This window comes from Heteronotia binoei, chromosome 14 (genome assembly GCF_032191835.1).
Source record: "Heteronotia binoei isolate CCM8104 ecotype False Entrance Well chromosome 14, APGP_CSIRO_Hbin_v1, whole genome shotgun sequence".
Taxonomy (NCBI): Eukaryota; Metazoa; Chordata; class Lepidosauria; order Squamata; family Gekkonidae; genus Heteronotia; species Heteronotia binoei.
The window spans coordinates 24,123,993-24,150,429 of NC_083236.1; the positions used below are offsets into that span (position 1 = coordinate 24,123,993).

Consider the following 26,437-nt stretch of genomic DNA (forward strand, 5'->3'; position numbering starts at 1 on the left):
CTTAACAAAAGAGCCACATAGAATAAATGTTAGATGTTTGAGAGCTGCAAGATATGAACATCAAATGTTTGAGAGTCACAGGACAGGAAGGAAGGAAGGCAAAGAGATGGGGAGGGAGAAGTAGAAAGAAAGCAACTTTAACTTTAAATGCATTTTCCAAGCTGCTGGCTGGTTTGGCTTGGAGAAATGATTTAAAGAGAGAAATGCCTTCTCCAAGTTGTGGGGGCTTCGAGAGCCTCACAATACGTGTGAGCCACAATTTGGCCACCCCGTCCTAGGGGGGGTCTCCCACTCAAGTCCTAATCTTGTCACACCCTGCTTACATAACCCTTTCTAATGGTGGAAAGTTACAGCTTCGAAGATAGGGCTATTCTCTTTCGTAGAAATGAAAGCTGAGGTTTAGAGACCCTGTCACAACAGTCTTGCGCAGATTTAAATAACAAACTGCAAAAGCCCCAGAGCACAGGAGAAGGGCGTATGACTCATGGGGAAAACTGCAGGAAAACCTACTTTGAGTCCAGCGGCGCCTTTAAGACCAAAAAAGTTTTATTCAAGGTATGAGCTTTTGTGTGCGTGCACACTTCTTCAGATATAAAAGAAAATCTATCATACCGAAGCACTGTTGCCCCCTGCACTGTATCACTAGCAATGAGGAAGCCACACAAGCCAGTCCCAGTGTGGACACCATCTAAGAGGGAATTAAGATGATGGACAGGCAGGTACCAGGTAGTCTGGTGGGGGGGGGGATGTTTTCTTCCCCTGGGAGCTGACCTTGCACCTGCCTTCCAGTCTTTTAGCCACCTTTACCCAGGCCTTTTAACAATTATTCCAGCTCTTTTATGGTTTGCTTCTGTCCTGACATCTGCTTTGTGGATAGTGTTTAGGGTGGTTGCCAGCTCTGGGCTGGGAAATACCTGGAGATTTTGGGAGTGGAGTCTGAAGAGGGTGAGGTTTGCGGAGGGGCAGGGACTTAAATGGCCATATCATGCCATAGCCTCCACCGTCCAAAGCAGCCACTTTCTCCAGTCACCTGGAGAGCACTTATAAGGATGGGAGGTTTCCAGCCACCACCTGCAGGTTTATAACTTAGAACACTCCTTGAGAGCTTTAACTAATACACATATTGAAAACAAAGTTTTAAACCAAACTATTTTTCACATATTAATTTGGAATTATTTTACACTCCATTTTACAATGTTTTTTCTTCGTTTGTAGGTCTTCCTGAAGTCCAACGCAGGTGTGATTGCGGTTCCCAAACTGGTGTGGCTGGAGGTTGGCAACGCCGTTCTTACGCCCCAGGCCTTTTAAAAAATGGCTATTTAAGCCGTCTTCCTAGAACAACGTTGGAGTCCAGGGGCACCCTTTAACCGTCTTAACGGTAATCCGCCTTGAGCTGGACTCTGGAGAGGCGGCATGGAAAAGGGGAAACTTCCCATTGGGTCACTGGCAGCCGGGGGCAAGGGGAGCGGACTGGGGCTCCAGCTTGCCGTGCTTTCTCCGGACTCCTCGGCGCGGCTCTCTCTGCCAGCGAGGAGGGCTCGGTCCTAGGCTAGCCCTGCTTGCTCGGGGGCTGCTGCAACCTGCCCGCGCGCTTGGCGAGCCCAGCGAAGCAACGCAGCCAGACGCCTTTCGAGGTTGCGCCCGGCTGCCGGACGCGGGGCCAGAGGGCAGGCGCGTCGGGAGAGGAGGCGGGGCAGCCCAGGAGGAGTCGCGCGGGGGGGAGAACCAAAGCCACCCCCCCTTCGGGACCCGCCGGGGGAGAGGAGACTGAGCCCGGAGCTGGCTGCGCCGCCCGCCCCTTCCCTCCCCCTGCCGGCTGCGGCGGAGTTCATTCCCTGGGATTGGTTTCCAATGACGGCATCGCTTTATTTTTACACCGATGACCTCATCGCAGCAGCAGCAGCTCCTCGCGAGTTGAGTGACCAGCGAAAACTCGCTTCTCTCCCTTCTTTCCTCCCCCCCCCCCCCGTTTTGTCCCGACATTGAATGACTGCCCAGGGGCTGGCGCCCGCTTTCCACCCGTGGCCGCTGCGGCAAGCCCCCTAATACTACCCCCCCCCCGTGCAAACTCCCTCCCTCCTTTCTTTTGCTCAGCTCGTCTCAAGACCTCTTCAAGGAGGAAGCAAAAGCTCCAGACGCTCTTCTGTCTCCCCCCCCCGCCTTCTTTCGCCTTCCTCCTCCTCTGCTCTCCCTCCTCAGCCCCATTCCTGTGCCCCCTCCCCAGAGGAGAAACCGAAACACGGCAATCCTCCCCCCCCCCTGCAATGCAAAAGGTCCCCCCCCCTTCCCACGGCTCTGAAGAAGGGAGACGAAGAGGCTGGTGGGAGCTCTCGGTCCTTTAAGAGCCCAAGCAATTGATAAGAGGGGAGAAAAAGTAAGTCTTTGGGGGGGAAAGAAAGGGCAATGAGGCCAGGGGGGGGGTGGCGTGGAGGAGCTGGGGGGGGGCTTTCTTCCACTCCATCCTACAGACAGCCCCCCAGGTATCACATGGGGGAGGGTTTCTATTAGATTGTTGAGCTCTCCATTTTAAAAGAGTAAGATTCTCCCCTACACTTAGTAAAAAGAAAAAAATACTGTCTGCTTTTCTATTTGTTGCATTGGGATTCAAAGCCTCCTCTGCAGGGCGGTGTGTTTGTAAGGTACATTTTATTATCCCCTCCCCCCGTTTTCGGCTCTAGCAGACTAGTGAGAAGAAACTAGTCATATATAAAAAAGATATGGTGTGGTATGTGGCTGCCTATATATCAGTTGTTACTCTTGGTATAAGTTTGACAAGTCTGCCTTTGCTTTTCCTCCTCTTATCTTCCCCCTGTTGGTTTGTGGTGGTTTTGTGAAATATATATATTAATTTAACTCCCAGTGTTGTTTGGGTGGATTGACGTGGAATAAAGGAGAGTTGACTAGGTAACCAGCACAGAGCACTTTAAAAAACAGAGTCTGAAATGCCATCTTTTGTTTTCCAAATTTCAATTTTGGAAAGGGTATATAAAACCACCTGTATCTCTCTTGCTGTGCGTGCCATATTTCAAAGGTTGTTTAAAGAAGACAGATAATCTTTTGAAGTGTTACTTTTTTCCCTAAGGAAAACAGGAATGTTTCAAAATCCCCTGGTTAATGATGCTCTCTCTGTGTGAATATATATATATATAAAATTTTTTTAGCAATGCTTGGCTTTTTCTGTTATATACAGTTTAATGTTGCTATCTCCTTTCTCCTTGTGGTATTCTGTACTTTGATCTGCAGCCCAAGAGGCTGGGCTTTAACTGATAAATCCAACTTTGACAGCTGGATCTCCATGCTGGGGGACACATTGCCTGTTGTATTTCTGCCTGTTGAATATCGGTTAGGGAGCTTTCCTAAGAAAAATTACCCTGTAAGTACAACATTTGCACATGTTGCAGCTAACCTCTGATGTCTACTCTCTTCCATTAAAGTAGAAACATTAGAACACTGTTTAGGAAAAAGGTGACCTTGTAGAACAGTTGTTATTGCTGTAAAAGGAATAAGGAGAAATGGTTTTGGCAAACTGGTGATTGATAATTGCCCTTACAATTTTTTGTTTTGTGAAGGAGTTAGTTGGTGGTGTCAAAAATGTTTGAGGGACCCTCTGTGAAACTGCTTGAGAGGGGTGGGTTGAGGCAACTAAGTTGGCCTGCTACTGACAATTATTTCCTGGTTTTCTCCCCAGTTTTGTCATGTAAGGTATTTATGGCAGTTCTGTTGTATAATCTGACCTGCAGCCGAGGTCCTAGTTATGCTCCTGATCAGATTTATCAGATACAAAAGATCTTGAAATAATTAACTCTCCCAATTTTGGGGAGTGTGCGTTTCTTCCAAATTGGTGTTTGTAGCTTTAGCAAGTACTTTTCCATAAAAGGATGAGGTAATAGGTGATGTGAAAGGCTTCTGTCAGTCAAAATAGACAATATTGACCGTAATGGACCAGTGGTCTGATTCAGTGGTGGTGGTGGCCACAAGTATAGCCACCTTCAAGAGGGGTTTAGATAAAAATATGGAGCAGAGGTCCATCAATGACTATGTGTGTATATAAAATTTTTGGCCACTGTGTGACACAGAGTGTTGGACTGGATGGGCCGTTGGCCTGATCCAACATGGCTTCTCTTATGTTCTTAATATAAGTAAGTTTGCCAGTCTGTCCTGCCCCTTTAATATAGGCTTAATGTGTGGAAATGGGCAGCTAAAGCTTTGCATGGCATGGACATAAATAACATTCTATTAAGCAGCTATTAAAGAGACAGGACATTTTTTTTCTCCAGACAGCTAGCAACCCTAAGTATAAGACAGCTTCATGTGTTAGCATTTATATCAGCAAGTGCATAACTTGTGAGTTAACAAGTTGGACAAATTTAGGAGTTGGGGAGAAAAACTGACTGTCACCTTCTAGAAGCCTCTAAAGTTCAACGCACTTTCTTGGAAGGGCTGTAGCATGTTACGTGTAGCCCTTCCGAGGAGGTGAAGCTGCAGGAAGTAGAAAATGATAAAAAGAGGCCTAGTTATTTTGACTTTTATCTGTCTGATAAACTGGACTATGATTCATGAAAGCTCATTTAAAGTAAGATTTAATGTTTTTGTTTTATTTTATTTCCACTTAAGCCTCACTTGCAGAAAGTGAACTGCTCCATTCTAAACCACTTGCTCTGATATTAAAAGCATAGGGTTCTGGACAGACATGCTTTAATGTTTTATTTACAGAAATGTGAGCACATGTCCAGAAATTTTGGAACACTACTTTCTCGGTCTGTCACTTCCCCTAGCCTGGCCTTCTCTTCCTCTCTGTTCTGATGCAACTTCATATTCTGGGTCTGTTTTAGGAGCTTATCTCAATGTATTCAACTGGCATACTGTAACAACCAGACACTTTTAACCTTGACTCTCAACAGAGAATTCAGTAAAAAAAAAAAAAAAAAAAAGAAGAGGACGACTTTTGTGGGACTTCAAGGAATGAAAATAGAATTTCTCAAAAGCCACTGTGTCCTTCACAAGGTGGAAACTATCGAAGCCAGAAGTCAAGGTCAAAGGTCTTCAGGTTTGCATGTACCTACATTATATTTAACCTTGAGAGACTTTTCAACAATTGTGCTGAATCTTTAAAAGCAGAGAGAAGTGTTTTAAATTTAAAATGCACACTGCTGTCTGAAATCTGTGTTTACTAAAGAGCATATAGTTAAAAGCTAGAATAAATGCTTAGTGGGAGAGACTGCCCTATTGGGGCTTATAATGAATATGTTTAGCAGTTTGTTGGAAAGTTGACTTTTCTGATACAGTAGTGCTAGAAGCATGTGGTGGGGGTTGATGCTATTGGTTGGATTTGGAAACCTTGGTTCACCCCTCCACCATCCTGTGAATATGGCTACCATGTCTAAGAATGGTTTTTTAAAAAGAGGGTCTGTGATTATGGCAGATGGGGTTACCTGCATGATCACCTGGTTTATATGGTAGGCTTGCCTGTACCTTTGGAACAGTGACTGCGTGCTGTTTAACTGTGCAAACCAGCTCTTAGCAGCAATTCTCTGATCTGTGCTAGAGATAGTAAATACAAAGAAGGAAGGCAAAAACCAGGCGAGTGAAATTTGTAAGTCCATCGAGTTGTTTTCAGGGACAACTGAACCATTTTATTCAAGAGAACATCTAAAAAAGTCTTACTGTACTGATACTGTAACTTTAGTACAGTGCAGCAAGATGCTGGACGTCCAGATTTTTAAAATCCAGAGTTAAACCTGTGGTATGCTTTGTCTTATTTCTTCTGTATGTCTTCAGTAAAGTTTCCATATATCTGCAGTAAGGTTTCCAAAATGTCACTTGCCTGGTTGTAATGTAATGAGTAGTAGGATGTAATGTAATTTGGAATGGTAGAGTGCAGTGTTTTTCTCTGCTCTGGGGACAGTTGAGAGATAACTCTGCACAGCCAAGTGTCCCACTTCAAAGAAGAAGATGCTGTGAGGTTCCTCCATGCTTGAGAGGAGATGGATAGAGCGTAATGGCAGGGTCTCAGTTAATTACTCTCAGCATCCCACAAATAACGATACATCTGCCCATCAATCTCCAATTCTGACATCATTATTTCCTTCACTCTATCCTCCCTCCCCCAATTAAACCCAAACAAGTGGTAACCATATAAATTAAGCCTGTTATTTCTGTTTGGTTCTTGAATCTAATAAACATCTTCATTATGCTATATGCTCATTTACTGCACACTCTGTGTATGGACTGGTAATTTCCGTTTCGTTATCTGAAAAAGTGTGTGCGCACACGAAAGCTTATACGTTGAATAAAACTTTGCCACTGGACTCAAAACTTTGTTCTGGTTGCCTGTAGTGAATAAGAATTGCTTCTAGATGACTCGGCACAAAAGCTTCCACAACTGGAGAAGCTTTCAGTTCATCAAGGTATGCCACAACAACTGACATTCAGTGTATGCAGCCTGGCAGGCGATTAAATTGTAGACAAGTGAGTTCTGTTAACTTACTTGTGTTACAGATTTGAGCCAAGAATGTAGTGGCTGCAGTTTCTGATTCTCCTAGAGTAGGGCCTGTTCTGTAGGGTCCTGGAGTGTCAGTCCGAGAAAAACACCCTAACTATGAAGCAGATGATGTATGTTTGCACACGGATCTGAGTATTGGGGAAATAAAATAAAGCCCAGCTGATAATTCACTGAGGGTTTATTGGTGCTTTTGTCTGATGGTGGTTGTGGCAGAGAGAGAGGTTACTTGGAAAAAGCCTTGATTTAGCTGTTACCCAGCCAGTAGCAACACCTTTGAGTTATTGTTGTTCCAGTTCTTTCACCTGCTCCAGGAACTGACGCTGTAACAGCATATAATAGAGATTCGAAAGGACCCTTTGTTTGCTTTGATGCCCTTGTTCCATATATTATGCCTGGCAACACGTCTCCCAGCCTCCTCCAAGTGCTTTGGTCACCATGTCTAAAAAAAAGGGGGGGGGGGGTCTAGGAAGAAACAGCACTCCACATTTTCAACCCCCTATTTAAAGAATTCAGATCCTGTGGGCCTTGGACGGTCTTTCCTTAGAGCCTGATTTGAGTGGTACAAGGCCTTTTTTTCTAGCAGGGTCTCCTTTGCATGTTAGGCCATACACCCCTGATGTAGCCAATCCTCCAAGAGTTAGAGGGTGATTAGTACAGGGCCTGTAAGTTCTAGGAGGATTGGCTGCATCAGGGGGATTTGGCCTAATATGCAAAGGAGTTCCTGCTACAAAAAAAGCCCTGGGCGTTACTGTAAATTGTGAGAGCATCTTGGAGTCATGTGCTCCCATCGAGAAAAGCCAACAAATGATACAGGAGATTGGTGTATGGGATGTCTTGGACCCTGCTACATAAAACTTACTTGAAGAGGGTATCTTATCCCCCCCCCCAAAGTGAGGAAGATCTTGCATTGATTCAAGTATATAATTGTTGAGTTCATTAAGTGTCTTTTCACTATAGTGAAGGAGAGGAGTGTGGGCTAGAAATCACCTAGCTATACCCAATGAACAACATTTTTTTTGTTCTTACCGTGTGCAGTTGATCTCTGGAACCTCATTGCCACACTGCAGGACACAATTATCTAAAGTCTGACAAATTAACACAAGACAAAAATATCTGTCACTGCTACCAAGGATGATTATGTCATAAATGCATGTTTAAATACTGCCTAAACTTTAGATTGTGAAGAAAGTGGGATGAATGGCAGGGGGCAGTCTTTTCCATTTGCATCTTTAAGAGTTGTCTGTGCTGTTGCATATATAGGATATTTCTGGTTGCATGGAATTGTAGTTCTTAAGTTAATTTCATATGAGCCAGGTGTAGTGGTTAAGAGCAGCAGTCTCTAATCTGGAGAACTGGGTATGATCTTCTACTCTTCTACATGAAGCCAGCTGGGTGACTTTGGGCCAGTCACAGTTCTTTCAGAGCTCTTTCAGCCCCTAAAAATAAGTCTAGCTTGCCACTAGCATAATGCTAAGAGCTGGAACTTGTTGCTGCCTGACAATCTTAGGATCTCCTTGCTATTCTATACAAAATGCTATACGATAATTCTATTTTTATGAGTAATTCATAGTAATGTTATAATATTGGCTTCTACATAGCATGTCCTTTGTGTAAACTGAGATATCCATACTATTTGTTTAGTAACTAGTAAGCTATGGCTCATCAAAATGTTACTCAGGATCTCTAACCCTAGAGAAGTATATTAGTTCATGCGAATATCTGGTGAAAGTTTTTGTCATATATAGAGAATTAAACATGACAGTAGTTTTGCAGCAAGTGATAATTAGAGTGTGTATATATATACTGATGAGCTTCAGATTTGCTGGTTTTTTTTAAAATGACATGTTTGAATATACAAGGAAAATGACTGTGTGAGAATTATTCCTGATATGCCAACTGGGATGAAAGGATGACAGATTTCCTCAATGAATAATCTCTTGAACAAGAACCTGCAGTTTTAGAAACTGAAGTGAAAGCTGAATTCAAAGCAGTTGGGAGAAACACATCACCAGGAAGAGATGGGATAAGAGAGCTATAACAAGCTGCAGAAATGAAGAAGAAGAAGAAAAAGATATTGGATTTATATCCCGCCCTCCACTCCGAAGAGTCTCAGAGCGGCTCACAATCTCCTTTACCTTCCTCCCCCACAACAGACACCCTGTGAGGTGGGTGGGGCTGAGAGGGCTCCCACAGCAGCTGCGCTTTCAAGGACAACCTCTGCCAGAGCTATGGCTGACCCAAGGCCATCTCAGCAGGTGCAAGTGGAGGAGTGGGGAATCAAACCCGGTTCTCCCAGATAAGAGTCCGCACACTTAACCACTACACCAAACTGGCTCCAAAATGGAGTCCATCGGAATCTAAACAAGAATATGTCAACAAATATGGAAAACAAAACAACGGCCCATAGACTGGGAACAGACAGTCTATATTCCAGTTCCGAAAACAGAGACATCAAAGACTGCTGCAACTATTGGACCATTGTGTTAATTTCTCACATGAGTAAGGTGATGATCAAAATCTTACAACAAAGGCTGTTGTTACATGGAATGAGAAACGCCAGATGTTCAACTGGATTCAGAAAAGAAAGGCACTGGAGATCATATTGCAAATTTATTGTAGCATATACAAGAATGTAGCATACACAAGACTGTAAGAAGATAATTAGCTTGTGTTTTATAGATTACTGCAAAGCTTTTGACTGTGGATCATGAAAAGCTATGGCTGGTTTTAAAAGAAATGGGTGTGCCGCATCTGATAGGGTTGATGTACAACCTATACACTAGACATGAGGCTACTGTGAGGACAGAATACGGAGAAACGGAATATTTTCCAATTGGCAAAGGTGTCAGAGGACGACATATTTTATCTCCCTATCTCTTCAATGGGTATGAAGGACATATCACAGGGAAAGCTGAATTAGATTTAGATGAGGTCATAGTGAAAATTGGTGGAAGGAACATTAACCATTTGAGACATGCAGATGACACCGCATTATTGGCACAAAACAGTGAAGACCTGAAATGACTACTGATGAAGATTAAAGCAGAAGTTGCCAAATCAGAATTACAGGTGAACATCAAGAAGACAAAAGTAATGAAGGACTACTAGGGGATTACACAACTTTAAAGTTGATGAAGAAATTTAAATTGTTAAAAGATTTTCTGTTCCTTGGCTCCATTATAAACCGAAGGTGAGACTGCAAACCAAGAAATCAGAAGGAGATCGAGACTGGGAAGGGCAGCCATAAAGGAGCTTGAAAAGATCCTTAAGTATAAGGGATGTGTTGGATGACCAAGATCAAGATAATTCATTACATAGTATTTCCTGTTACTATGTATGGATGTGAAAGTTGGGCACTGAAGAAAGCTGACAGGAAGAAAGCAGATTCATTTGAAATGCCGTGTTGGAGGAGAGTTTTATGGATACCAGGGACTGCCAAAAAGAGAAATAAGTGGGTTCTAGATCAAATCAAGCTTGAACTCTCCCTGGAAGCCAAAATGATCAAACTGAGGCTATCGTACTTTGGTCACATTATGAGAAGACAGGGGTCACTGGAAAAAGACAGTCATCCCAGGGAAGAGTCGAAGGCTGCAGGAAAAGAAGAGGGCCCAGCATGAGATGGATTGACCGAATAAAAGACGCCACAACCCTTAGTTAGCAAAACCTGAGCAAGGCTGTTAACGATAGATCACAAGAGACCGGGCCTTCTCTGTAATGGCTCCATTTTGGTGGAACCAGCTGCCGGAGGAGGTAAGGGCCCTGCGGGATCTCACCCAATTCTGCAGGGCCTGTAAGACAGTCCTCTTCCGGCTGGCCCACAAATAACGGCCCTGTATACCGACTACTGAATGCTGTATACTGTATACTGAATTTGTATCTGAAGCTGAATAGAGTGTAGCTCCACGACCGCTGTCTGTTTTAATGATGTATAGTTATAACAAATGTTTGATTTTAATTATATACTATGAAATGTTAATTTTAAAGTGTAATTTTATACTTTTATGTTAGTTTTATATATGTTGTAAGCTGCCCTGAGCCACTCGGTGGGAAGGGCGGGATATAAATCCCAGATAAATAAATAAATAAACAATAGGATGATTCGGAGGACATTAATTCACAGGGTTGCTTGTGACTTGATGGCACTTAATGCACATACACACCCAGCTGGGATGAAATGTGCCAACAACATAGTTTTGTCAACCAATAGGCAACATGATTCCTTATACCTCTAGTTTAATTTGAATTGAACCACTAAAATTTCCACCAGCATGAAGTCAAATGTCTGCTAATCCAATTGGTTCTGCTTTTTATTTCAATTAAGTACAAGTACAGACTCATGCTACCAATTTCTTGGAAGCTTTTACGCAGGAAACTCTTCTGCTTCAGCTTGTCTTAGCCCGTTTTAGCCTGGTGCAGCCAACACTGAGGGCCATTTCACACAGTTGCCCTTTTTTGATGCATGCCTAAAACACAGGACGTGCCAAACACTTGTGTGGAACACATCTGCATCATCTAGGTACATTGATTATGGAGCTTCCTGTTAAAAGTGACTCAGGGGTCCCTGGGTAATGTGTGAAATAATCTTGAGCTGCCTGCTCCTTCCTGCCAACTGCGTTCATGTCATGGCCCCATGAAACCTTGGCACTTATGTACTTGTTCACATTATTTATGATTGTGAGTGTAAGCAGTGATAAACAGGTAAAAGGAAGGAGGTGGACCTGTGCCAGATTCTAGATCTTGCCTATAGTTCCTCCTTTGCATGTTGTCATGTGATGAGGGGGTCTCCTCCTGTGTGTTGTTCTTCAAGGTGGCAGATGCAAAGTTGTGTGAACCCATTTCCAGTGCTATATACATTCTCTCCCTCAACTATCTTGGCCCCACTAGCCCCCTATGGCCAGCATGATAAACCCCCTTTGCTTTGAGTTTTCCTCAGTCTTCTGTGTTTCTCCTTCAGAGGTAGCCTTGACAGTCAGCTGAGGCAAAAATAAACACATTTGTTTTCCTGAATTTCACAGCCCTTTGACCTTGCTGTTTGTTTCTTCTTTTCTCACAGTTCAGACATAGCTGTCTGTCTAGCGAGGATCTGACTCCAGAATCTGAGGAAGTGGTTCTTGTCCATGAAAGCTCGTTAATCTTTAAGGTGCCATGAGGCTTCCTATCTTTAAGGTGCCGTGATAGCCAATGTGATGTGGCGGGTAAGAGCAGTGGCCTCTAATCTGGAGAACTGAGTTTGCTTCCCCACTCCTCCTCCACATGAAGCCTGCTGGATTACCTTGGGCCAGTCACAGTTCTCTCACCACTCTCTCAGCCCCATCTACCTCACAAGGTGCCTGTTGTGGGGAAGAGAAGGGAAGGCAGTTGTGAGCCAGTTTGAGAGTCCTTAAGGCAAATAAAATTGGGGTGTAAAACCCAACTCTTTTTCTTTTTTTCTTAAAAAGTGCCTGCCTGAGTCTTGTGCCCTTGCCACTCTGCATTGGAGTTTTGGGTCACCAGCCATCTTTTCTTGTCCTGTCTTATCTCCAGGATTCCCCTCTTGTCCTCTTTCCCCACAGTCAGTAGCCCAGATTCTCTGAAACTCTATCCCATCTGAAGAGTACTGACCTACACTGTTAAGTTTTGAATTCCAAATCTTATCTTATTCCAGCCTTTTTCTTTTTTTTATGTCTTGGTTTCTCAGGTTTCTGTTGACGTGTTTAGGCAGCCGGAGTGTATACCTCCCAAACTCTCCTAAAAAGTCAGTTTAAAGCAGCCTTGTGCAGACCATTTCTCTCTCTCTCTCTCTGAACATATGAACATATGAAGCTGCCTTATACTGAATCAGACCTTTGGTCCATCAAAGTCAGTATTGTCTTCTCAGACTGGCAGCGGCTCTCCAGGGTCTCAAGCTGAGGTTTTTCACACCTATTTGCCTGGACCCTGTTTTGGAGATGCCAGGGATTGAACCTGGGACCTTCTGCTTCCCAAGCAGATGCTCTACCACTGAGCCACCATCCCTCCCTCTCTGTCTCATTCATATACCTCTAGGAGTCTGGGAGCAGTTTCCCCATGCATCTGAAGAACATGAGTGACACTTGCTTAGACTCATGTTATGCCATCAGCAGTTCTATGTGGTAGATTTCATAATATACCCTAACCAGCCAGACTTTGTCCGTGTAAGTCCGGATCTATTGAAACCATTTCACATATTCTTTTGCACTGCCCTTTTTATGTAAGTATTCGTTGTCGATTTTTGGATCCTATTCTTCTAAATAACATGGGTCTGGCTGATCCAGATAAGGTCCAGCTTGTTCTGAAGGATGTTACTCCTGACATAACTGTGAATACTGCCTCATTTCTGTACTGGGGCAAAAAGATTCGTCAAGACAAGGAACAGTCTTGTTGTTTCATTTGATTGTATGTAACTGTGTTTTAATCCTGATGTACAGTATCTCAACCTATTTATTGTTTCTTAACCTATTGTTTCTTAACCTGTTTTTATATGCCATTAAAGGTTGATACTGATACTGACTCATTTGGTCCAGTGGCCCAACTAACCCACTATCCTCTGCTTGGACTGTGCGTGACTTTCAGTATATTTGCTAACTCTGGTAGTGGTTGGATTGAACCTGCAACCTTGGTCATGTACAGCATGACCTATGCCAGGATGACATGGTGCTTTCCTTCCTAACTATGCGGGAGGCTGAAAATTGGGCTGTAAAGTCCTAAGTGACTGGCCCCACCTATATGGAGGACATAGTGGCCTTGGACAGACTGCTCCTTCATGAATCCACATAATCCCCTTTTAATAACCTCTATGCATGTGGCCATGACTGCTTCCACTGGCAGTGAGTTGCACAATTAAACTAGGCACTGAGTAAAGAATGTGCCCTTTTGCCTGTTCTAAATCTTTTCCCCATCATCTTCACTGTGTGCCCCCAAGTTCTAGAGGTATGGAAGGGAAACAAAAAGGTCTCTAAATCCTTTTCCCCATCTCTTGCAGGATTTATAAGCCTCTACAATATTTCACTGTTGTCATTTTATCTATAAACTGTGGAGTTCCTTGTACCTATTATTAAAAGGCCTATTGCTGTAAGTGTGAAAAGTTTTTTTTTAATCAATAATAAAAAGTCAACTCAAGTTTCTGCCATTCAGCTGTTCTTGCTATTAGTTGGCTTTGGGATTGGAGGTTTATTGACAGCTGTAGTTTGAACTCTCTCTAGTGGTGATCTTGTTGGTCCTCGGTTTGTTTTTCTCAATGACTGTAGCAGGTCCAGATTTGGGGGGATGGGGCTGGAGGCATGTGTGAGAGAGCAGGGTTTGTGTTTTTCCTTGTGCTCCATTTGTGGTTTGCTGCTAAGCCAAGAGTGACCTATTCAGAGTTGGCTCCAAACAAACTGGCAGGCTTCCATTTTGTGTGTCTGTGAAATGCTCTTGTAGACTTTTAATAACTGAGATGGGATTTAAGAAGAATGGGGAGGGGGGAAGAGGGAAAGAAAATTGTAATTCGTATTACCAAAATGAGGATTCCTCCCCTCCCCCCACCTAAGTTGTAGAGTGTGATTTGGCATCAAGAACTGTTCCTTCTGTCACCTTTATCTTTTCCATAAGTCTTCTGTGTCTCTCCTCTTGCAAGTTGTAGCTGTGCTGATTGATCTTCTCAGTCCATTGGTTAAACAGGGCATGACTCACTGGATTTATTTCTGTATTAAAATATCAAAATAATGTTACTGCAGATTTTGGCCCGTGAATTTGCCACGTTGCCCTGTAAAGCATATCTGTTGAGAGTCAGATAAATGCTAACTTTAATATATCTTTTAAATAAGATTTTCTGAAGAATAGGATTGTATAAAAATAAAATTAGGATATGCTGTAAGTGTGGATTGCTCCATGTACAGTGAGCTATGCTGCAGAATAAAGTAATTTTACAAAAGAATGTTAGAAACTCCTCCCCTTTCACACACTAAATGAAAACTCTGTGAACATCTTTAACCTAATTGTGACAGCATAATAAATCAAGGGTTCTCCGTTTTGTGTCTTTTATTTGCTTAACAACTTTGGATCATGAATGAGGGATAGTGTATAGGAGCTCGCAGGATTATCAGTTACTCTTTATTCACATAGATCAGAAAATGAGTGTTTTACTTAATGGAAGGTATTTTTAAAGTGCTCCTTGATCCCTTATTACACAAAGCTGGAAGCCCGGCTCTTATGTTGAGGTCTCATTTAAATGGATCCTTAAAGCTTTGTCAGAAGCACCCATCTGAACAGTCATTATACTGTACACATTCATACGTTTATTGCTCATATTTCAGGAGCTTTGTCGATACTACTTTAAAAACCGTTATGGATGGAGTTTGCCCATATTTCTGTGAAAATTATCTTCTGTATTGAAGTCAGGAAGGCTCCTAGGGTTGCCAATCTCCAGTTGGGGGCAGGGGATTCCCTGATTTGGAGGCCCTCACCCTGCTTCAGGGTCATCAGAAAGTGGGGGAGGGTTGTTGAATGTTTGTTGGACACTCCATTATAATCCATGGAGACCAGTTCCCATAGAGTATCATGGAGAATTTATCCAGGAGTATCTGGGGCTCTGGGGGGGGGGGCAGTTTTTTTGAGACAGACACCAAGTTTTCAACATAGCATCTGGTGCCTCTCCTCAACACTCCCCCCCCCCCCAAGTTTCAAAAGGATTGAACTGGGGGTCCAATTATATGAGCCCCCAAAGAAAGTACCCCATCCTCCATTATTTCCAATGAAGAAAAGGCATTTAAAAGGTGCACAGTCCCTTTAAATGTGATGACCATTCGGAGTTCAGTCATGCTTGTCACAACCTTGCTCCTGGCTCCACCCCCAACGCCTTTTTGCTCCACCCTCAGAGCCCCCAGATATCTCCTGAGTTGGACCTGGCAACCCTAGCTCCCACACTTCTGTCATTCCACAGGGCGTGGGAAAAAGCAGTATTCAAAAAGGGCATTTTTAACAAGAGATTAGAACTGTAATAGAATAGAGTGACACAGGGAGGGCCCTTTATAATGGAACAGGCAGGGCTTTTTTTGTAGAAAAAGCCCAACATGAACTTATTGGCATATTAGGCCACACCCCCTGGCACAAAACCAGCTGGAATTGCATTCTTTTGCGTTCCTGCTAAAAAAAAAAGCCCTGGGAACAGGGTTGTAATCCAGAGTGGTTGTTATTGCATGTATCACCTGATTTTACTGCATTGTTTTATAACATGTAATCTACCTGTGTTGTTTGTAGTGTATTTTGCCTCAAATGGTTTGCTGTTTGCATTGTTTTCTAATTCTGTAATCCTAGTCCAGTGTCTACTGGTTGTCTTTTCCCTATAAACTGCCTTGAACTTCAGAGAGAAAGGCAGACTATAAACAATGTAAATAAAAGGATACTTTTATTCCTCTCCTTCCTCCATAGATGATGTATATTGCTCTTTGGTTGACCACTCCCCTGTCTTGCCCAGAACAGTCCTCTTATATTGAGTTGTTTTTGTTCAGTATTTATATGGCACTGGGTGCCATAAATCCAGCCATAGGGGCATCAGCATGCACTGTCCTTTGCACTGGCAGCCTAGTCTGCTTCAGTGCCAAACCAGGTAAAAATATGTCCAGGTAACTGGTGTTGTCCAAGGAAACCTGGGATTGAGAAGCAGCTACAGGCTGTGACTGGCAGAGGGTGTAGCTCAGTGTTAGAGCATCTGATTGGCTTGTAGAAGGTCCCAGGTTCAATCTCTCCAGTGTCTCCAGTTGAAAGATATGTCAGGAAGTGATGTGAAAGACCTCTACTTGAGACTTTGGAGAGCCACTGCCAATCAGAGTACATACTAATTTTGATGGACCAATGGTATAAGGCAGTTCAGTATAAGGCAGTAAATTGGACTGCAGTTACTATTATTGGAAGCATCAAGGGAACCCCCTGGTTTGTTTATATGCTATAGGAATTGCTTGCTTCCTCATTGACAGAGGGAATTGTTGTGGTAGTTCCCAGCAGGAACTCATTCACATATTAGGCCACATCCCCTGACATCACCATTGTTTCGCACAGGACTTTTTAAGAAAAAGCCCAGCAGGAACTCATTTGCGTATTAGGCCACACCACACCCCCTGACGCCAAGCTGACCAGAACTTGTGTTCCTGCTCAAAAAGGAAAAAAAAGCCCTGGTTCTCAGTAAGCTGGAGACCTGAAATTTTGGAACGTGAAAATTAGAAACATGTACACTTCTTAATCAAAAGAAGCCACCCCACAGTTCCTCTTCTGGTTTTTCTCTGGGTTTCTCCAGGAATATCTTGAGTTGCCCTCAGACTGAACACAACTTCAGGCGGATGTTCCCTTTTAATATAGGGCCGGGGTGGGGGGAGGTTTCTTCTGTTTCTGCCCTAGTGTATATGTTGCTGTGTAGTTGTAGGTTGTTAAAAGTTTCCACAAAGGAATAATTTATTTGACACCTCTGAAAAATCTAACATGTGCAAAGACTTGCCTGTTCTTCCCTGTCTTGCAAGAAAGTTTTAACCCTGCACAAAATGGACATGGGGCATGTGACCTTGTTGTGCTCATATGTGACTTTCTTAGTGATCTTCCCCTCCTTCACACAGGCTTTTAAAGACTGTTCAATTCTGAAAGCAGGTACATGCTACAGCAGCGCGGTATAGAAGAGAGCCTTTTACAAGAGATGTACTTACTTTAGACTTACTCCAGTCCAGTGTGTGAAATAACTGTTATGTTTCTTTTCGGTGAGACAAAGAATGGATCCTTGCTTTGGCATGTGATTCTGGGCTTGTCGGATTCGAACCCATACATGTCATCCACTTTTGATCCTTCCTCTTTTTTAATCATTCTGGGAACTGGACTGTGAGATCGTAAGAGACCAAGGCTTTGTCCAATGAAATGACGGTGACTCGACCTTGAGGCGGGTGGTGATGTCATTCCGCCGATGAAATCATCCTTCCCTTTGCCCTCTGCTCTCAAGTTTGTTTTTCAGTCACCACCTTTGTTTTATTGCCATACAGATGAGTAATTAAAAATCTTGAAGGGAACTTGTGTGTTCTGTAATTGTATTCTAACTCCCCCCTCCCCACCACCACTTGCCATTATACGCAAAAAGGGAAATTCCTGGCCAGCTTGTTTGGGGGAAGACTACCTCCTGCAGTGTTGTTCATACCAGCTTCCTCCTTGAAAGACACTTGCAGTCTTGAGACACACTTGGAACTTTCAGTCTTCTACATCTCTGCTGTGTAACTCTTCCACCTTGGTTCTGGGATTTTTGAGCCATTTGTGTAATGCATATAGTCAGAAGAAGACTGAGGCCCTAGGCTGAGTGGGTGAAGAAGAGGAAGAGCAGGTTGTTAACAGTTTCCACCACCACGCATGCCCATTCTCTCCAGCTCAGGGAGCAGCTAACTTGGTGCTGGCCCAGCACAACTGTCCACCTTGCATAGGTGAGGGCTGCTTGGGTTGATTTTGAGGCCCCATCCTAGACTTCTGCCCAGGGCCCAGGGATCACTATCTGTAACCCCAGGCAACAACTGGCTTCAAACCTGAAGTGTGCATACTTCAACCCAGGACCCCTAGAGCTTGAGATGTGTGAAACAAGTTTTGCTTGGCTGGCATGCAGAGAGCCAGGCTCCCCCCCCCCCCCCCGGTTTCATCTCCAGGTGGGACCTGGGGATCCCCAGAATTACAGCTGATCTCCAGTCTACCAAGATCAGTTCCCCTGGAGAAAATGGATGCTTTGGGGGGTGGGTTTTGTGGGACTGAAGCCCTTCACCTCCTCGGACTCCATCCTCAGATCTCCAGGATTTTCCTAACCTGGATCATAGCTGTGGTGTTATTTGTTGTGTTATCTATTTTATCTCTTAATTTAAAAAAAAAAAACCTGTAAAAATTATGACATACATTTGGGCTCTGACCCACAACTTGAAAGCCCCAGTCATGTCCCATTGTATTCCTTCTGGTCTCCTATATTCATTGTGCTTTATATTTGTAGGCTTATGCATCCAGTCTGACTGAAAGCATTCTAAAGTAACAGTAACAACAAGAACAATATCTCTCTGCTTCTTAGTCCTGGCAGGACTGAACTCTGCAGTAGGTTTTGACCCATGGGCTTGAAATAGGGGTGCCAACCTCCAGTTGGTGGCTGGAGATCTCCTGGTATTACAACAATTATCCAGGCGACAAAATAATTCACCAGGAGATAATGGTTGCTTTGGAAGGTTGGCCTTATGGCATTATGCCCTTTTGAAATCCTTCCACAAACCCTGCCTTCCTTAGGCTCAAGATCCTCCAAATCTCCAGCTAAACTGACAACCCAGAAGTCAGGCAGGGCTTCAGCCACATAGATTTTGCCAAAGGAAGGAATAGCAGGGACTGAGTGAGGAAGTCTTTCAGTGCCAAAAGGGCAGAGCAGATCAGTCGGTGGGGGGCATGCTTGCCTCCTTGAGCAACCCAAACCCTGCTACGCTGCCCCACCCTGAACTCTGCAGGAACCAGTTTTTGCAGTAGCTGCGTAAACATATGCTTTCCTCCCGTGCAACATTGGCGTGAGTAAGGCCTTTCCCGCAGCCTTCACATGAGGTAATGTTTAATTCTAGCCCAAGGAAAGAAGGAAGTTTCACAATAGTGGGGACCTCTCTGGATTCTAGCTGTTCAGTTCCTGAACATCACTCCACCTGCTTCCCACATACCACAGACAAGCTACATAGTCTTGATTTCTCTTTCTCTCATTCTCAGAATATAGCCACAGGCCCTAAGCCCACAGCCCATAAAGCAATTAAAAGCCAAATAGTTGAGCAATGTGTTTTGATGGGTGGCCAACAGTACCTCCTTTGAAATTGGCACAGTGTACATGAGTCCACTGCTCTAGGGATAAGGGCATATGAGAGAACTCTCTCTTTCTCAAGGAAGGCTGAATGCTGTTAAATGAGGCATGTTTAAACATGAGGTGTATGTCAGAGCATTGAAAGAACAATGTTGCATCAGCTGGCAATAAAGCTAAACCGTTTATGTGTGTGTGGGGGGGCGTTTTTTTTTGCTTTGAAAGGTGCCTGCAGAAATCCAGGATTCAGGTAGTGCTTTAAACACAAATTATTTAAGGGAATTTAAGCTCAACTCTTTCACTGAAATCAGCTTTGCTGAATGCGGGCTATCTAATGTCCACTTTTAAGAACTTATGTGTTATGCTAGTTTCTTTGCCTCTGCATTTCTTGCTTTGAATATGGGGAGGACATGTAGTTTTTTCCTTCTTTGCGGCCAGATTATTGAGTGAGCACACTGGTGGCAGAATTATGTACTTGCATGTAACAAAAGGTCCCAACCTGGATAGCCCCGGACAAGCTTGATTTTGTCAGATCTCGGAAGCTAAACAGGGTTGGTCCTGGTTAGTCTTTGGATGGGAGACCAGAGTTGTGACATGGAGGCAGCAATTGCAAACCCGCTCTGAACAAACCCTACGGGATTGCCAGAAGTCAGCAGTGACTTAACTGCACTTTCTACCACCGCTGAGGGGGAAAAGCAGTGTCAGGAGGGAGAACTTTGGACCAAAGGCACGTGTATGTGTGTGTGCTTTTGTGTGTGTGTGTACTTAACCTGCCTGCTAGTTTTCCCTCCCTTCAAGCCATTCTTTCTTCCTGTCTGCAGTCGCCACATCCCCTTGTCTGTGTTCCTCGATCCTTGAGAATTTCCTGAGCTGGTTCATTCTATCCTTGTTCTCTGATGTAATCTTTCTGTACTGTGTGTACCTTTTTCGCCATTCAAATTGACTTACTGTTGCTTCCTCAAATTACTCAGGGAGGTTAGCCAACATTTAGTAGTGCCTACATGCACGCAGGTATGCACGCACTAATGATATTATTTGAAGTATCATAATTAATAAGGTTTTGTTCCTGTCTTGTGAAGACCTGGATTTTTCCAGCTGATAGTAAATGAGTCCTATGAAAGCAATTCATAAACTTAGCTGCGTTCAGTGTTGGGAGGACATTTGGTACTCCAGGCTAAATCAGTCTGTGGGTTGGCGAAATGCCCAAATGAGTTGCAAAGAGAAGAGGCATTGAGTTTGAATCTAGGCATGAGTACCTGTTTGATTAAGGTGCTTCACCTTTTGGATTATTTAAAAACAAAGACACAGTGCCTGATTAATGTGTGAAGGGGGCTTTTTTCATTGATGCTGCCTTCACATCAGAATCTCTTGATTCTGGGGCTGCTTGGCACAGCCTCCCTCTTTTATGGCAAAGCCCTTGTCTCTCCCTCTGGGGTGGTTATATCCGTTGCTCCAGGTGGTGTCAGCCCTACCTCTGCCTTCAAAGTAAATGATGTTTGAGGATTTCTTTAGCAATTGTGGGAGACATTGGCTACACATCAGGTTCCTGTTTTCTTGAACTATGAGCTTTATTTTGAGAGGATTCCTCAGATCGATCTTGACTCAGAATCCGAACTCTGCCACGGAAGATTGCTGGGTGGCATTCGGCCAGTCACGCCATCTCAAGGTAACCTATCTCACAGGGTTATTGTGAGAATAAAATGGGGGAGAAAAGAACAAGATAAGGTGCTTCGGATTCCCATTGGGGAGAAAAGCAGGGCATAAACGAAGTAAATAAACATAAATGGTTGGAGTGGGATTGTGGCAGGTGTTGTTGGCAAGACCGAGTGACTGTTGGATGATGTAAGGTAGCATTTCAGTCAGTTGTTTGTAGTCTGCTATGCCCAATGTCTTTGTAGCTCTGAGGAACTGTTGAGACTGTACTTCCTGTTCCATACCTCTCCTCATGGTGTGGTTGGGGGAAAGGCCTTAGGCATGCCTTCTTGGGTTTTCCCACATGGGAAATGAATGATTGAATTGGAGCATTTTTTTTAATTTGAACATAGGGTTTTCATTAACTTATAAGGAAGCAGGTTCAGTGTCCATGGTCAAGGGAGTTCCTGTTTTCAAGTGACACTGAAACGCTCAACGTTGTCATTCATATATATGAGGGAAGTGTGAGGAGGCAGCATGCAAGCCTGAGGCCTATGCAGATGCAGATGCAGGAGACAGAGGAAATCATGGGCAAACCCGCCCTGAAATTCTGACTTTTCCCTTTTGGGGGGGCATCAGAAGCTCATTGCAGCTTGAAAGTTTCCCAGTTCTGTATCCTCATATGGTTCACAGTTCACAGGTGGAAACAAAAAATTTATATAAATGCTCAGGTATTTACCACATGGATTATTTTCTATACCACCCCTTTCTTTCCTACATATTCATTGCCTTAGACATACTTATCAACTGTAGTTCTTTTGGTAGATAAGGAGTGTGTGTGTATAGGAAGGATACATTATGCTGGCATTGTATCTATATTAAGGTTGCCAGGCAAGTCCAACAAGCTGGTGGGGACTTACCAGGAGGCTCTGGGAGAGAGGAGGGAAGAAGCTTGATTGAACTCCGAAGTGAGCTGGCTGTTGCATTTTAAAGGGACCATGTTTCTTTTAAATTCCTTCCCTTTATTGGAAATAATGGAGGATGGGGGCATCTTCTTTGGGAGCTTGGAACTGGAGCTCCTGGTCCAATCTTTTTGAAACCTGGGTGAGTTGGTTTTTTGTTTTTTTTTTGGAGGAGAGGCACCAGCAACTATGCTGATAATTTGGTGCCTCACCCCCAAGGCACCCCCAGAGCCCCAGGTACCCATGGATCAATTCTCCATTATGCCGTATGGGGACTGGTCTCAATAGGGTATAATGAAATGCCCAACGGCCATTTCCCCTTCCCCTTTCTGATAGCTCTGAAGCATGGGAAGGAGTTCTGGACCGTGGGATCTCCCACTCCCAACTGTGGGATTGGCAACCCTATGCATGCGTGAGAGCCAGTGTGGTGTAGTAGAATTTGTAATTTTTAATGTAATACATACATACATATATATATATATATATATATATATATATATATATATATTGTAACTGATTTTACTGTTGTACATTGCCCTGAGCCTGGTGCTGGCCGGGATAGGGCAATTCATCAAATAATAATAATAATAATAATAATAATAATAATAATAATAATAATAATAAATAAGAGCTAGATCCAAGCCCAGTGGGGAAAGCAATTGCACCCAGGGCTGCTGTTCAGAAATCTCATTGTGGTGCAATGACTCAAAGCTAGATTTTTACCTGATTTTTTTTTAAAAAGTGTTGGTTTTCAAACTTTTTCTTTGGGAAACCAATGATTTATCTGCTAAGGAACCCTATCATTCATTGTAGAGGATTCCAGGGGTGTTTCATGGTGTCCAGTCAGTTTTCAAAGCTGTTAGGTTCACTTTTGCCTACATAAATTGAGCAATCACAGAAGTGATTATGGGCATAAGTAATTCCTGTTGACTACTTCATGGATGCCAGTGGTGCTGTTGACACCTCAGAGCCTCACCTCAGTTTCTTGGGAAGAGAACCTGCTGTGTGTGGGCTGAGCAAAATGGTCTGGTGTTCTGAGGTTATCTGTGGGTTGCTAGAGATCATTGGCAGTGGGCAGTCTCTCCTAGGAAAGCTGGTCCACCACTACTAGTCTGCTCAGTGAGGAATGCAGTTTGAAAACCACAGCTTTAGAAGATCAAACTAGCATTTTAGGCATTTGAAAATTTAGAATACAGTAAAGGCCTTTTTATCCAGCATTCACATGGAATGGGGGTTGCTGGTTAAACAGAAGTGCTGCATATTCAAGCTTTCCACCATGTTTTACATTGTAAACTGCCTCAGGCAATGTTGTCTGGAGTAGTAGCATAGAATTTTCCCAAACAAATAAGTATTGCTCTGCCTCACTCATGGCAACCAAACTCTGCCAGATTTGGAGCACTGTGGTGGCCCCCCTCCTTCCGCCTGAGCCACAGAGCAGCAGTCGTCCTACACAGCAGGCAGAGCTGGCTGCCAACAGCCTGAGGTAGGCTGACGGGAAGGAGGTGCCCAAGGATAATGTCAGCTGATGGTGCTAGCCACCAGAAGCCCAGTAACATTGGAGACATTGGTCAGGCATGAGATGTGGGGTGGGTTGTGTGCTTGGGGATGCTAACCTCCAGGTGGGACCTGGAGATCTCCTGCTATTACAGTTGATCTCCAGAGAGCCAATTTGATGAAGTGGTTAAGTGTGCAGACTCTTATCTGGGAGAACTGGGTTTGATTCCCCACTCCTCCACTTGCAGCTGCTGGAATGGCCTTGGGTCAGCCATAGCTTTCACAGGAGTTGTCCTTGAAAGAGCAGCTTCTGTGAGAGATCTCTCAGCCCACTTACCTCACAGGGTGTCTGTTGTGGGAGGCGAAAGGTAAAGGTGATTGTGAGTCACTCTGAGATTCAGAGTGAAGGGCAGGATATAAATCCAATTTCTTCTTCTACTTCTCCCCCCCACCCCAGATCAGGTCCTCTGGAGAAAATGGCTGCTTTGAAGGGTGGACTTTATGGTATTACTCCCTGCTAAAATCCCCCCCCTGCCTGGACTCTGCCCCCCCCCCCCCAAAAAAAAATCTCTGGGTATTTTCCAACCAAGAGCTGGCAACCCTAATGTCTGAAGTCCCGGAATATGGTGGCTTTCCCTTTGGGTGATGCCAGTTGACAGCATCACCCAGAGGGTGGATAATCAAGTGACCAATAACAAAGCTTTTACTGTATTCACTTTATTTACATTTCTCATGGCTGCTTTTAGACTTCAGTTTTACTTTCAAATATTTCTTTTGCTTTTGTCAGCATGTTATAGTAAAATATTTAATAGGATGTTCTCAGAGAAATTGGATGGGTGAGGTATGTGGCTGAAAGTGAAAGGAGCTTTTCCAGTTTTCAGGCAATATCATTCTTCAGCTGTGATCCAGCCACAAGTAACACATTAAAAGCATTCTTTTTAACCATGGACTGTAATCCTCTTGACGTGGAAGTCTACTGCGGTATCTCTGGTGCCAGTTCCTCCCAAGGGAGCAGTTTCCCACACTCGCCTTCCCACTTTTTATATGCTGCGCCACTGACTTCCCACCAGTCACCTCCAAAGAAGAAGACTGCAGATTTATACCCCGCCCTTCTCTCTGAATCAGAGACTCAGAGCGGCTTACAATCTCCTATATCTTCTCCCCCCACAATAAACATCCTGTGAGGTTGGTGGGGCTGAGAAGGCTCTCACAGCAGCTGCCCTTTCAAGGACAACTCCTGCGATAGCTATGGCTAACCCAAGGCCATTCCGGCAGCTGCAAGTGGAGGAGTGGGGAATCAAACCCGGTTCTCCCAGATAAGAGTCTGCACACTTAACCACTACATCAAACTGGCAAGCTGCACAGTGGCACGCAGGCAGAATTTGCATGTAGTTGCTCAGTAGTGTCATGTTGAGCATAGTATTCTTGGTCCATTGAACATATTCTAGAGTGACGTGACAGGTCAGCTGCATAACACTAAGATTGCTTAGTGGAGTTGAATAGGTTTTCATTTTCATTCATCAGTCCCCCCCCCCCCCGGTCCTCCTGCTCAGAAGGAACTCTTTCCACATCTGTTTTGCTGTGGAAGAACTGGTTTACATCTGTCAAGGAACCTTTGAGCACTGTACCAGGGTGTTGCTCCATTATTTATTTATTTACTTTATTTATATTATGTCTTTCTTCCCAGTGGGAATCCAAAGCAGCTTTATATCATTCTCCTCTCCTCCGTTTTATCCACACAACAACCCTGTCAGGTAGGTTAGCCAGCATGCTTGTGACTGGCCCAAGGTCTGCCAAGCTTTCCTAACAGAGTGGGAATTCAAACCTGGGTCTTCCAGATCCTAATCCACCCCTCTAGCCATTACACCCTGCTGGTTCTCTGTTTCATACTGTGAGAACTCTCAACAGTTTCTCCATAGGTCTCTTTTATTGCGTCGCTATCCGCCTAGACGCTGCTTCTTGGTCTGTAAAGTGAGTGAGGTAAAGAGTTCCTGTAGGAGTGACTGAGTAAGGCTGTAGTAATTCTCTCCTCCCTTCCTCCGAACAACCTAAGTTCAGGAGCTGTTCTCAGGCACACATGTATTCTTCCTTTTGCCTGCTGTTCACTGTGTGAAGAAGAAGTACTCCTCGACTGGGAAATCCAACATGCAAGTATAGTATTTATTTTAAACTTGGCTTTAGGTTGTAGTAGGGTTAGTGGAAATCTCACATTCAGATACGGGCAGGATCTCCTGTTTTTCAGTCTCTGTGTGTTACTTCTGTGTGCAGTGAGGGAACAGTGGAAGAAGCCAGACCCGGAAGCTGAAGTATAAACTGCCATCAAGTTGTGGCCAACTGATGGGAACCCTAGAAAGGGGCTCTCAAGGCAAACGAGAAGCCAAGATGGCTTGCCATTGCCTTCCTCTTCAGGATCCTTGAAGGTCTCCCATCCAAGTCCTAACCAGGGTTGACCATGCTGAGCTTCCAAGCTTGGGCTATGCCATGCGTGCTCGAGCCATGCCTATATCATATTGTGCAGAAGTGACAGGGGACAAATATTGGTTGAATAAGGTATAAAGGAAAGGACAACATTACAGCTTCATTTTTGGGGGGAGTGTGCGTGAAAGTATGGTTTGTGTTTGGCTCAGCTTATTTTAATTTTTTTTTACTGAGTCAGAAACTTTTAAGTCTCTATTTTAACAAGTTCCTTACATTTAAAAAAAAAACTCCTCCCTTTTCTCTTTTTTACTGGCCAAGCATAAGCGCCAGTCCTTTATCCACACCCAAGGAGACTGTTTGGCTGTCTCATTAATGGGACTGATTTGATCTCCTGCTTGTTGAAGCCAATAAATCAACTAGGGGGGGAGGGGCAGAGAGTGGAATTATTGAATTTAAGGAATCATTGAATTTTGAAGCTCATTCTCTTCTGGGGAATTAAAATGTGAGGATTTGTTGCCCTGTTTCTAGAAGACCGATGTTACTAAGTTGCAGCCATTCCTTATTTTTCCATAAGTAGCAAGATGCCCATAATTATGACCCCTGGTGGGTCTTCTGTGGAGAGGGAGGACT

General features: G+C 43.9%; 1 protein-coding gene across 2 annotated transcripts in view; it reads left to right on the forward strand.

The window, feature by feature from the left end:
* Positions 1 to 1,777: 1,777 nt before the first annotated feature.
* Positions 1,778 to 26,437, forward strand: part of DUSP16 (dual specificity phosphatase 16) — a 61,740-nt gene continuing 37,080 nt past the window's right edge. For both annotated transcript variants that reach the window (XM_060253587.1, XM_060253588.1), the window contains exon 1: positions 1,778 to 2,374. The gene's annotated coding sequence lies outside the window, so the exon portion shown is untranslated. The remainder of the gene's footprint in view (positions 2,375 to 26,437) is intronic.